The 14,460-nt window shown below is 41.8% G+C and overlaps 1 protein-coding gene across 3 annotated transcripts in view; it reads right to left on the bottom strand.

Annotated features, from left to right (window-relative positions):
- LOC121389559 (calbindin-32-like) overlaps positions 1-14,460 on the bottom strand; it is a 160,570-nt gene that overhangs the window by 53,968 nt on the left and 92,142 nt on the right. The window lies entirely within an intron of this gene.

The following is a 14,460-nucleotide window of genomic DNA, read 5'->3' as shown; positions in this document are numbered from 1 at the left end:
GCTGTCGCCACTTTATGGGCTACTCTTTTCGATTAGCAGAATGGGATCTTTTATATGCACCATCCCATAGACAGGATAGCACATACCACGGCCTTTGATGTACCATTTGTGGTGCACTGGCTGAAGCGAGAAATAGTCCAATGGGCCCACTGACGGGGATCGATCCCAAACCGACCGCGCATTAAGCGAGTGCTTTACCACTGGGCTACGTCTCGCCCCCACAACAAAAACAAAAACAAAACTAAAAAAACAAACAAATGCAAATGCAAAAAAAAGCAAAAAAAAAATAATAATAATTATAAAAAAATAAAAATAATAATAAAAATCCAGAAAGAAAGAAAAGCCACATTGACTATCGAATGCTAATGAAGGTAAATAAATATACGAAATAAAACAGAACACATCAAAACGTAATTTGAACTTCGATCATATAAAAATAATAAATGAGCAAATAACTGCTACATATAGACTGGTCAATGGCGAGACCACATGCTCTTTGCGAAGATCCATTAACCTTGAGCTCTGATATTCGGAACAGACTTTAGCGCATGCCTTGACGATTACTGTGTAGCTAATGCTCTGTGAGTCACGATTTTAGTTAATTAGCCACCTGTGAAAAAAATAAGTGCTTAGTAAGAAATTCGCACGTCACAGTATCGTAGCACCCACCTCGCATCCTCGTCCTCTGTCGCTAATAAAACTGGTCTGACCCACGGCTCTAACTAACGACCGCTGGTTGTAGGGAAGCATAGTAGGTGGTTACAAGTGCTTCTTAACAATGCCAGAAGTAACCAACTGAACACTTTCCGAAGTGATCAGACTAAGCCCACAACTAAAGCTGATGAGAAATGACAGATGTGTGTGGCACGGGTAACCACAAGCGACAAGCACATGTCGCGATTGGAGAGTCAAGGACTAGGATATGTATGTGGACAGCGAGAAGTTAAAATATAGGATGAGCTGCCAGATAGGGAAGAAATGAGATGGATGTCAAAGGAGAGAAAGGAAAGTGGGCAGTGGGATTTAGAGAAAAAGGTGCTTAAAAAGAAAAGCGCACGTCACAGTATCGTAGCCAATGGTAATGCTTATTTCACAGTTTGGAAAAGATCCTTGAGGCGAACTTAGAAGTGTCCTTCCACCTTTACCCGGTCAACTGTATCAACTGTCAGTGGTGGATCTATGGGGGTGTCATGGAGGTCTGGTCTAGTGCGTATAACACTTTTAGAGTCTAGACTCGAGACCTCATTGAGAACTAACCAATTATCCCATTATCACTAAGAAATAACCATTAAAGGGATAGACTCAAGTATTTTTAAACACAAAGGCATATTTTTCACCTAGACCCTAGTTTCAACCCGTAAAAATGAACACTAAGTTTGGTTAATTTACAAGCATGTATCAAATTTGGATACATCAGAGTGAAACAAGAGTATGTGACGTTGAAATACCCTTAAAAATAGACTAAAACGTGACTCCATAACCGTTACTTCTCAGACGCACGTGCGTTTTTAAAAATATGAAAAATGTATTTTGTGGTATAAGAAACACCAGTTTGACCAGAAATACTTCGGTTTTACGGAAATGGATAATCTAAACAATAAAATATCAGTAATGTTTGATTTTAGTGATCATAAACGGCTCTAATAGAGAAAAATATGCCTTAGTGTTTAAAAACTAGGGTCAGTCCTTTTAATGGTTACTTCTTAGTGATAATGGCCAGTTCTTAGTTATAATGGCCAGTTCTTAGTTATAATGGCCAGTTCTTAGTGATAATGGCCAGTTCTTAGTGATAATGGGATGATTGGTTAGTTCTCCGTGATTACTAACATACGTTTAAGATGATTATAATATAGAGTGAGTACGAATAATTTTTACATGTTCATATACTACTAGAGTTTCGAGCATGTCCGTCCTGGGGCCTGTCTCTGGATAGCCAGGGGACAATTTTGAAATTTGCATCCAAAAATTAAATAGTGGGCCTTTAAAATTTCGATGCGCATCTCTAATTAATATAATTAAGAAAGAAAATTTTACTCATTAAATTTGGTCGCTAAATTAGATCGGGTGGTCAAAAAGAAATTATATAAGATCGGTGGCCTGACTCGGGATGGAGGAGGTGGGAGGAAATGGGCAGAATTTTGAAAATAGCAATTAGTAAAAAAGTTAATAGAATTTTAAAAAAAAAGAAGAAAAGTTACAAGCCAAAAATAAAAAGAATTGACTGCTCGGTCGAATATTTATATAATTTGGAGCATTTTAGAAGAAGTCCAAAAATAAATAAGAGACAGAAGAGAAGATCGGACTATTTAATAATATTTAAAAAAAGAAAGTAATTTCGACATAAACTTTTGAACGAAGGTCTAACAGTTTAAAGTCCGATCTATAAGAATAAGAATAAGAATAATTTATTTGCATAACACCCGAATATGGGCATAGCAAAAATAACAATATAATATACATTTATCTGCAGTAACAATAACATAAATATATATTAATTACATGAACAAACATCTGAATCAACAAATACATATGTAATTTAAGCCTTATTACTAGTGATATTAATATTTAGGTAAAAGCAAATATTGTCAGAAGTGCAGAGCCATAAAAAAAACCCATTAACTATGGCGTTCGTGAATTATTTTTCACGAATCCACACATCCTCGTACTTCTCCATTAGTTTATACAGACGTGAAATGCAAACAATTTGAAATTACTTCCAACTCATATGCTTTCACGCAACTTAAAGCATCTCTTTAAAAAATTGCAAATGATAGGGCATAATTCCGGAATATTGTTGCGTGTAAGAAATAAGAATTTTTCATTATTAGTCAAAAAAGAAAAATGTGATTCTTGTTTTATTATTTTATGATGTAAATCATTTCTAACGGCATTATATATAGGGCACTTCATAATGAAATGATATTCGTCTTCAACTTCTAGGGGACAGTTGGGACAATATCCCTCATTCGCAGGGACAGGTGGTTTCTTGTGTCTTCCCTTTTCAATCATAAGTGAATGTGAACTCAAACGAAGCCTACTAAAAGCTTTCCTGCTTTCGTAGTCTTTGGTATGTAATAAATAGGAATCAACTGAACTCGAAATTTGTTTGAATGACATATATGTGCGCATTTTATTACCATATTTGTTAGAATTTTTGTTTGATGTTAGCTTTGTCGTAATATACTGCAAAAGGTACTGCTCGCATTTAATTACGATTTCACCTAAAGTGCATGCAGTCGGTAATTCTGGAGTTGAAGATAGATGCGTAGGAATTCCAATTCTATATGTCCACGTGAGTGGCCTCGTTAAGGCCGTTAGGGTGCACAGCTTGTAGGGACGAGATGGGTTGCATCCCGTCAAGAAAACCCCTAGATTGACAGTCAATAGACGTTGAAGGTGTAGTGCTGTGCTGAAATACAGATCTTGAGAAGCCGGATCGGTCTGAACGAGTGAGAGAATCAGACTAGGGTATAGTCCAGTCGTCATGGGTTGGTATAGTGGTGCGGACGGGCCCGACTCCGGAGATGATATCACAATGATGGAAAGTAAAGTCTTGAAAAGAGTAGTAGGGGCCGATCCCGCTTCCTATTTCTTCTTAGAGTGGGGCGGTCAATCTTCCAGTGCTGTTAGGACAGGCTCGGACATGTAGAGACTAAACGCGAACAACCGTGACGTTCTGCAGATTGGCCGTCATACGAGTCACGAAAAAAAAAAAAAAAACATAGTCAGACTGAGAAATGAGGTGGAGACGAGGTATTTCGCTAAAAAAGATCCAACCTGGTGGTGCAGACTGTCGAAACGAGAAGCGTTCCAGCGTTCAATCAGTTCCAATGGCCGCATACATCCCAGCAGAAAACTTCACTTCACTGACAAAAACAACAAAGTGAAGGATCCCCAAGTCGAGCCGCGAAAGCACGTGCAGTGTGCACAAGCGAAACAAACACGTCTTACCGCGAGGAGCTCCAGACTGAGAATCTATAATATAGAGCTTTCACAACACACCGTTACCGTTACGGAAAGCGAGAGGTCACCACTTTTAGTGTAGTTTTTGACGTCACAGCAATTTGCTTCCCGCCCTTTATAGTTAAGAAACCTGCTACATGTAATACATTTCGTAGCTGATATATATATATTTTTAAAAATAATAAAATTACACTTCTGAGAATGCCATCATCTTTACGTCACTAACCGAGTTGATCTGGGAAACTGACTAAACTATTAGTAGTGTTACCGAATCATATTAGGCCGAATTTACTAAGCCTGCATGTAGTTATACCAATGTAAGATAAACAGGCTTTGCAAATTCGACCGACTACGATTATCTGTAACTGTAATGGTGTGGTGGCGATAATCGCAAGTCGTATCGCAAATTTCAAAAGCATGTGGTATTTTCATTCCAGCCCCCAAGTATCCAGCTGTTTGTGTTTCAGCATCACATCATCAGTCCTTAACCATATGTCTGACGCCATATAACCGTAAATAAAATGTTTTGAGTGCGTCGTTAAATAAAACATTTCCTTCCTTCCTTCACATCATCAATTTATAATTACAACATTTCGCTGTTATACGATTTAATTTATTCTGATTGGACGACGTCGAAGAAAAACTTAAAGTAATCCTTCGATAAACCTCAGAAAATGACGTCATTACGCCAGCTGGGATATCATTACGTAAAACAGGTCATGGAAAGGTCGTTAGAAGCTGATTTATTTTAACTAAATATGGTGTGTTCAGGCGCTTGTACATACATTTTAGCTGAGGATGAGGGCTAAACTGAGGCTAGCGAAGTTTATGATGGGTTAAGACATGCTATGGCTGGAAAAGTGTTAGAGAAAAAAGAAAATTTGTTTAATCAAAGTAGTAGTGGTAGCTCTTGGGTACCAAGATATGCAAATGAGCTAGGTAACGTGACCTGTCCTACGCTCTGATTGGTTGACCTTTAAGGGACGTGGCCTCTTCTGATTGGCTGACCTCTAAGCGTGGGGGCGTGGCCTAATGACGTTCAGTGCACCTCGGGGTCATGCAGCTGGCTGACCTTTAAGCATGGGGACGCTATTTTAATGGGGTTAATGACTTGGACAGCTGTGGGAACCTGACCTCTGTGTCAGGAAACACCGGATGTTGGTAAGATTGATGGGTGTGTTAACCGTCGGGGGGTCCTTTGATGTACAGGAAACAGATGGTGCGGAAGTCGTTAATGACCCATAGAGTGGTGTCGAATGATGGGGTGCTTATTTAACTGTGACAGCCGTTTGATGTACAGGAAACAGATGGTGTGGAAGTCGTTAAGATGGCAAGATGGATTTGACAGGTGTGGGCTGATTAAGGAGAACCAGTCAACGGGGAGTGGAAAATTCCAGAGGAAAAATCCCAGGGGTTTTACCAGATGTCGGGGAAAAGTTTGAAACGTGTCCATATACGGCGTTGGCCATGAGTCATTTCAGAACGTGTTCAGACACGTCTTGAGTGGGGGTCTCTGCATAATGAGAAACAGTCAACGTGTGTGCTATTTTCGTTTTGTAAAATAAACATGTGAATAACACGTTTTGTTTGTTATTAATGTGTTGAGAAATTAAACACGTGTGTGCTACTTTTCGTTTTGTAAAATAAACATGTGAATAACACGTTTTGTTTGTTATTAGTGTAAGGGTGACTCTGTGTGTGTGTGTGTGTGTGTGTGTGTGTGTGTGTGTGTGTGTGTGTGTGTGTGGACCTGTGTGTGGCTCTGAGTGTGGCCCTGAGTGTGGCCCTGAATGTGCCCCTGAGTATGGCCCTGAGTATGGCCCTGAGTGTGACCCTGTGGCGCTGAGAGTGGCCCTGAGTTATTCTTTGAGATGGGGGGCATGGACTATATGTATCACACAAAATTTAATCTTTGTGCGCATACGCGAAATTATAGAGAGTATAAATAAAAGGGCAATGGGTAACATCGTCATTTGAGATAGAACCTTCAGAGGCGCAACATGTCAGACCAGTACAAGTTGTACGTTCCCGACGCGGACAAGTGGACCCGCTTTTACAAGTTGCAAGCCCAAGGCAAACTTCAACCTCATTTTCCAGTGCAGCGTGATGGGAAAAGTCAGATGATGTACAGCGTGGATCGATGTCTAGAACTCTACGATCCCACTTGGAAAAAAGAAAAAGAGGAACAGAACAAGCCCCCGACACCTAAAGTCGTCATGGTCTCCCCAACGCAAATTGTGGTAGAACAAGCCAAGGCCGAGCAGAAACGGAAACGAGAACAGAGCGGCGTGGAACGGAAACGACGAGAGCAGACTGGGCAAAAACGGCACAAGCATTTCTGAGAAGACTATAAAAGAGGGCATGGCAGTTTCAACATCGCCAGTTCACGTCACAGTCAACATCATGAATCAGTGTCACATTTGCGAAAAAAAATATGTTTGGACCCACGACCTAACTCGGTACGTACGAAATAAAGATGGACTCTTGGAATCTGAAAATAAGCCTTCCCAGCAGCAGCAACAGCAGCAGCAGCAACAGCAGCAGCAGCAACAACAGCAGCAGCAGCAGCAACAACTGCAGCAGCAACAGCAACAGCAACAGCAGCAGCAGCAACAACAGCAGCAGCAACAACAGCAGCAGCAGCCCTTAAAATTGTTACATCCGTTCACCATGATCGTGTCGGGACCCACGTCGTGTGGAAAAACAGTTTTGTTGTACAAACTGTTACGTGATGGTAAAATCCACCCGCCTCCCCAGCGCATCATCTGGCTCTACAAACGATGGCAACCTCTCTATGATACGATCAAAATGGTTGCTCGAGTAAAATTTGTTCAAGGCATACCCGAGAATTTGGAAAAGGATCGTTATTTGGATCCCAGTCAGAAATCTCATCGTGTTGGATGACCTGATGTCTACAGCTGGAAAAGACTCTCGTATCACCGATCTGTTCACGGAAGGAAGTCACCACAGAAACCTCTCGGTGATTGCTATCAACCAGAACCTCTATAGCAGCAAAGACCCGACACAGAGAAGAAACTGTCATTACCTGGCACTGTTCAACAACCCCATCGACAAGCAGCAAGTCCTAACCTTGGCACAGCAGATGTAGCCTGGAAATACTCGTCATTTCATGCAACGGTTTGAGGAAGCTACCCACAGGCCCTACGGACATCTCTTGGTGGACTTGAAACCGACCACGCCCGAACATTGGCGCCTTCGACCTAATGGTTTAGAGACGGGGCCGTCCGAATGGTATAAAAGCACGAACGTAATGGCGAATGTCTCAGAAGAGTTTCATCAACTGTCGGAGAAAGAGCTCTACGTGCAAATCATGCAAAGTAACGCATTCAAGAGAAAACTACCAGGCATACCCGCCTACGAAAGTGACGACGAAGAAGAAGATAAGGAAGAGCCCTATCTGAAAAAAGTCAAGAGGATGCAGTCTTGCGATACGTGTGGTCTGGTCTTTAAAGACGGGAGTGACTTGCAGCGACATCTACGATTTAAAACGTGCAAGGAGGGAAATGAAGAAGAGGAGCCGTCGTCCGATCTGGAAAACGAAGGCGTACGTCTGATGATCGAGCGTGAATTCGACATCAATCGTGATTATATCGAAAGCAAGAGGAAACGCTACGAAGAAAAAAACATGTCCCAAGATGCCATCGAAAGAAACATGAAGACTTTACAATGGAAGTTATTTAAAGACACGTACTCTCGCTTCCTGGCTTATATGCATTACTTTGATAAAGGCCCCAATACGAGAAAAATTCTACAGTCTGTGAATCCGAAAAGAGATGGGAGACCTCAGATCCGTTCTAAATTAAATCAGTTTCGTTCGTGGATCGGCGAATATTTGGATGAACTAGACGGCGACGATACCGATGGTGACGATACTGATGATGAGGACGAAGATGAAGAGAAATGAACACTCATATTATTCACATGTCGCCCTTTAGGGCCTCTCGATGTAACCCAATGTGTGTCCATTATATATATATATATATATATATATATATATATATATATATATATATATATATATATAACATATATAACATGCGAGGTTGTCCGAATGATTTTTGTGTTACAGAAGCACCCGGCAACGGCTGAATGCATGGTTCGAACTACCCGATGGGTCGAACAGACTTTGGTGCACCGACAGTGTTCGAGCCAATGAGATTCTACTATATGTAGTTGTCGCCCTTAGGGTCTCTCGATGTAACCCAATGTGTTTCCATTATATATACTAAAACGCAAAAGAAACGCAGGTCCTGAAAATGCGAAAGAATTGCACTTTGTAAAGCAGTATCTTTGGTGGAATTGAACCTCAACTGTGTTAAAGGACATGGCACACACCCACACCGCAGTCTCACCTGCGTGTCAATTTCATTACCTGTGTGACGTCACGAATTCTCAAAACACGTTGTTTGCACGTGCTGGATCATCCGTATCATGAATCCAGTGCAAACACACTCATTGAAATGCTTATAAAGCCTACACACCTGGATTTAATCGCATAAATTCAATTTGAGTAGTGACAGACAACAGAATCACATTTTTAAAATGCCGCGACTGACGCAACTCCAGCGAGATATGGCCATCGGGATGTTGCAAGCCGGACAGACCCGTACTGCTGTAGCCAGACAATTGGGATGTCATGTTTCGACAATCGCACGCCTTTCTCAACGTCACCAAATCACTGGATCTGTGAACGATCGACCACGCACCGGCCGCCCGAGGGTGACAACCGCAGCCCTAGACCGGTACATCCGGGTGACCCACCTTAGGAATCGGATGCTGCCAGCAGCTAACACCGCTCACCAGGTGCGTGGTCCACGTGGTCCAGTGTCCGCCGATACAGTCCGACGCCGTCTGAGGGCAGCAGGACTCCGTAACCGCCGTCCTTATGTGGGACCAATATTGACCCCTCGGCACCGCCAACAACGTCAACAGTGGGCGCAACAACATCAAAGATGGCGACGTGGCCAGTGGCAACAAGTTCTGTTTACTGATGAGAGCCGTTACAATCTTTCCAACGCTGATGGCCGAATCCGAGTATGGCGACGTCGACATGAACGTTACTCCGACTGCTGCGTTCTGCAGGCCGACCGATGGGGCGGGGGTAGTGTGATGGTGTGGGGTGGGTTCTCATTCAACCACAGAACACAACTTCATGTGTTCAGACAACGCGTTAATGCCGCCGTGTACCAAAATGACGTCATCAACAATCACGTCGTTCCCTTCTTTGCCGCTCACCCACGTGTGCGCTTGCTGCAGCAAGACAATGCCAGGCCGCACACTGCCAGGGCAACACAGGCGTTGCTGGCTCAGCACAACATCCCAACGTTGCCGTGGCCAGCCTTATCTCGGACATGGCGCCTATCGAACACGTCTGGGATGAAATCGGACGTCGCCTTCAGGCTCGCGGACAACCTCAGAATATGCAGGCGCTGGAGGCAGCATTGGTCCATGAATGGAACTCACTCCCTCAGGCATTCTTTCAACGGCTTGTCAACTCAATGAGGAGACGTTGCACTGCCTGTTTGAATGCCCAGGGTGGTCACACGCGATACTGACTTTGACAATGCTACAGGTCGTCTCTTTCACATTTTTAACATGGACCCCCACCCTACTTTATGACATGAAACAATAGCCAAAAAGGAATTCAATCAAAAATTTCCAACACCAATGTGTGCCGAATTGGTGTAGCTCCAAAATAAATGTTGAAATCTTCATTTCGTTTTGTTTTTTTAATATTTTATATCCAATTTAATGAGAACCTGCGTTTCTTTTGCGTTTTAGTATATATATATGTGTAGTTGTCGCCCTTAAGGCCTCTCGATGTAACCCAATGTGTGTCCATTTTATATATGTGTAGTTTGTGATTTGTCATTTAGAAATAAAATGAAAAAACCCAAGCCATTACGTTTGTTTTTTTGTGTGTTTTACTCCATGACTAGTTTTGTGATTGAATGTCAGTCTCTACCGCTACATTATAGTAGCAAGAGATGTGTGTACAGGACAGCACATACTACGGCCCTTGGCATAATGCACTGGTTGGCTATAGCCTATTGAACCACCGACGGGGATCGATCCTAGATCGACCACTGTATTTACCCATTTGGTAAAATATAGTCTCTCTCTCTCTCTCTCTCTCTCTCTCTCTCTCTCTCTCTCTCTCTCTCTCTCTCTCTCTCTCTCTCTCTCTGCGTTTGTTGTTTGTGTTTTCTACTCTGACTAGATTTGTGATTGGATATTTCTACCGCTACTTTATAGTAGCAAGAGCTGTGTGTACAGGGCAGCACATACCACGGCCTTTGACATACCAGACATAATACACTGGTTGTCTATAAAGGCTTGTACTCTAGGGAAATACTCGTGTTTCAAATGCAGTTAAAAGATCATAGGTTACGTTGGAACGTTGAGTTGTAGTCACACGTTCTTTCTTCAAAGCAATGGGCTCGGGTGTTTCACACAAACACACACACACACACACGCGCGCACGCACATTCCTTTCTTTCCTTAACAGTTAAGCCGTCTATACATTCCTTTATTAATGTTTGTAATGGGCTGGGTTGTTACGCACATTCCTTTCTTCCCCCTACTGGCCACCGAATAAGTGTATCTGCTTTTTCCACTGTATTTCTTTCTGTCTTTGAAAAATATCGGCTGCTTCGCTCAAAATAACCCGGGAAATTAAACTCGACTTTGTAAGCTTCGGTGCGTCGTTAAATATAGCATTTGCTTGTAGCTTCAGGGGTATTATATTTCAGCCACAGCGTAGTAAGAAAGTAATACTTGGAAGTGACCCGCGTGTGTTTCTCATTACGTATCTATAGCAGACGATATTTCTGTATTTTAAGAGATCTAGCTACACATCTGTCTCAGTGGGAAGTGATTAATGTTGAAATAAAGTTTCAAACTATATGAGGTTATATTTATTTTTCCGTACCTCTATCCCATTAAGGTTTAAACGTTTCGTCTTTATGTTTCAAAAGTACCACATATGTTTGATATCCAATAGCCAATGATTAATAAATCAATGTGCTCTAGTGGTGTCGTTAAACTTTTAAAATTTTTAAAACAAAGCTTACTATTTGTATTTATTTCAACTTATTTCCGTGCTCATATTTCAATTATGGTTCAAGCACGCTGTCCTGGACACGCGTCAGCCATCTGTGGCTAGTGAAAAGGCTGGGTGATGACCAGTTGATACCCGGATACGAACCCCGGTATCTACCCCGGTCTTAACCACCGACTACAGCAATGATTCGGGCATTCCTTGTGACGTCAGACCCCCACGCTATCTCGAAGTCAAGACGTGTCTGAACACGTTCTGGGATGACTCATGGCCAAAACGAACAGATGTCACAGTTAAATAAGCACCCCGTCATTCGACACCACTCTAGGGGTCATTAACGACTTCCGCACCATCTGTTTCCTGTACATCAAAGGACCCCCTACGGTTAACACACCCATCAATCTGACCAACATCCGGTGTTTATTGACACTTTGTAAGAAATTGTGCTCGCAACGAGCAGAAGAGCGTCCCCACGCTATCTCGAGGTCAAGACGTGTCTGAACACGCTCTGGGTTGACTCATGGCCAACGCCGTATATGGACACGTTTTAAATCTTTCCCCCGACATCTGGCAAAACCTTGGGGATTTTCCTCTGTAATTTTCCACTCCCCGTTGACTGGTTCTCATTATACAGAGACCCCCACTCAAGACGTGTCTGAACACGTTCTGAAATGACTCATGGCCAACGCCGTATATGGACACGTTTCAAACCTTTCCCCGACATCTGGTAAAACCCCTGGGGTTTTTCCTCTGGAATTTTCCACTCCCCGTTGACTGGTTCTCCTTAATCAGCCCACACCTGTCAAATCCATCTTGCCATCTTAACGACTTCCACACCATCTGTTTCCTGTACATCAAACGGCTGTCACAGTTAAATAAGCACCCCATCATTCGACACCACTCTAGGGGTCATTAACGACTTCCGCACCATCTGTTTCCTGTACATCAAAGGACCCCCCGACGGTTAACACACCCATCAATCTTACCAACATCCGGTGTTTCCTGACACAGAGGTCAGGTTCCCACAGCTGTCCAAGTCATTAACCCCATTAAAGTAGCGTCCCCACGCTTAAAGGTCAGCCAGCTGCATGACTCCGAGGTGCACTGAACGTCATTAGGCCACGCCCCCATGCTTAGAGGTCAGCCAATCAGAAGAGGCCACGTCCCTTAGAGGTCAACCAATCAGAGCGTAGGACAGGTCACGTCAACAGACCCACGTACTACTAATCAATGGGAAGGTTCGACCGCCGAAACCCACCCTCTGCACACGCTTCTGATTTTGTAATTATACAAGAATCGTTAGCATTTTTTAATGAATTTATCGATGTACAACTGTCACAAATTGCATAAAATTGCGTAGCGTAGTGAAACAATTTTAAACTAAAAAACTCAGAAAATGGCATCATTACTACGGCAAACGGGGCGTCATTACGTAAAACAGATTATAGGAATTGTTTGTCATTATCTTGTGAATTTATCGATGTATAACTAACAAATTTGCTTTCCCTGTGTTTGTTTTTTGTAGTAGGTTTTTTCTCTTTTTTGTTTCCTTGTCAGCTTATTGCCTGATGAGCAAAACTGTTTCGTTTGGTAGGGATTATTACAGATAAAGTAGTAACCGACGCTTTTCTGTAGCAACATAAAGAAATGTACAAATATTAGTGATGACTGATCTTTGGGTTACGTAATAACTGTATTGTTTTGTAGAGAGGTGGATTACAATTAGCACGAAATTAATTAAATTAGTGTATGCAATGAAATCTTCAAGATATTCTGTTCTATATTACATGGGTAAATACTTACACATCATTCATATTATTTTGTAAAAAGTTAAAGTTTGTTTTGACTAACAACAACACTAGAACACATTAGTTTATTAATCATCGGCTATTGTATGTCAAACATTTGGTAATTTTGACAGAGAGAGAAAACCCGCTACATGTTTCCATTGGTAGCAAGGGGTCTTTTATATGCACCATCCGACAGACATGATAGAACATACCACGGCCTTTGATATACCAGTCGGGGAATGAGAAATAACCCATTGGGCCCACCGACGGGGATCGATCGCATACCGACCGCGCATCAGGCGAGCACTTTATGACTGGACTATGTCTAGACCCTAGTCGCTAAAAAGGCTCTGCCAATGGCTGCAAACTCAGGACTGTTCCTTAATTATATTACAATGTGTAAATACTTACAGATCATTCATATCATTTTGTAAGACAATAAACCGAAGCATCCCATCCATGACTTGATCCGAGGACATCAAATGTATTATTTTAAAAATATACAAACCCTCAGCAGGCTCGTAGCATGGTGGGTATTATTGGGGGTGGGGGGGGGGTGGGGGGGGGGGCACCCCGCCACCCCCCTCCCCTGCTACGGGCCTGCCAACCAAAATAGGCTAATAGCAGTTACATTTTTATCTTGCTATATAATATTTAGAGAATAACTAACGAGCTACGAGGAATTACGGATTATCTGTCCCGAGTGAATTAATGTTGTAAACCCGAGCCTCTGGCGAATGTTTAACAGCATTAATTCACGAGGGACAGGTTGGTTGGTTGCTTGTCATGGCCGGAACTTCACTTTCATTCATATAATGTTTCCATTCATGAGTCAGATTACACATACGTTATACGATATACAAAGATTTACAAAAACAAATGGACTCACTTATTTCGTAAACATGAAATGGTATATTTTCATAAGCAGCGGCTTTAGTAATATATAAAAATAATTATTTTCAAATGCAAATACAGTCGTATTATTTTGTACTGTAAACATTTGGCTGTAAAAAGAACGCCGTTATGCTATGACGTCACTTACATTACGTAATGTGCGTACGATTATATGACGTAATGGCTGATGGCTTTGTTGTAGACTGCAGAGGAATTTTTACATTAAAAATCAGTTAAAATTGACAATGGGTAATAAAGAGAATAACCAACTCGCTACGAGGAGTTACGAATTATCTGTCCCGAGTGAATGAATGTTGTAAAACCCTCGCCAAAGGCTCGGGTTTACAACATTCATTCACTCGGGACAGATAATTCGTATTTCCTCGTAGCTCGTTAGTTATTCTCTAAACAGTCAACGTTTAAAACCAGTCTAATTTGTAAAATGACTGATATTTTGAAGCAATATGTAAAATTACTGACATTTTCAGGCAAATTGCCTATATATTTCATTCATTTTACATTTTGACTGGAAAATCAGTTCGTTTACTTGACAGATTGATTGGAAACTAATCTGATAGAACATGAAAATAATGGGGTTTTTGTTTTTCTTTCTTCTTGTTTTTTAAATGTTTTTTTAATTTTAATGGCATCGTATCCGTTATGCTGGAGTTTCGTTAAACATCCATTCTATTCGTATCCTTTCAGTCAACAACAGTTAAACAAGAACATACA

Source organism: Gigantopelta aegis, chromosome 14, assembly GCF_016097555.1.
Source record: "Gigantopelta aegis isolate Gae_Host chromosome 14, Gae_host_genome, whole genome shotgun sequence".
NCBI classification, from domain to species: Eukaryota; Metazoa; Mollusca; class Gastropoda; order Neomphalida; family Peltospiridae; genus Gigantopelta; species Gigantopelta aegis.
Note: the sequence above shows the minus strand (reverse complement) of the source record. Positions and strands in the feature narration are given on the sequence as shown.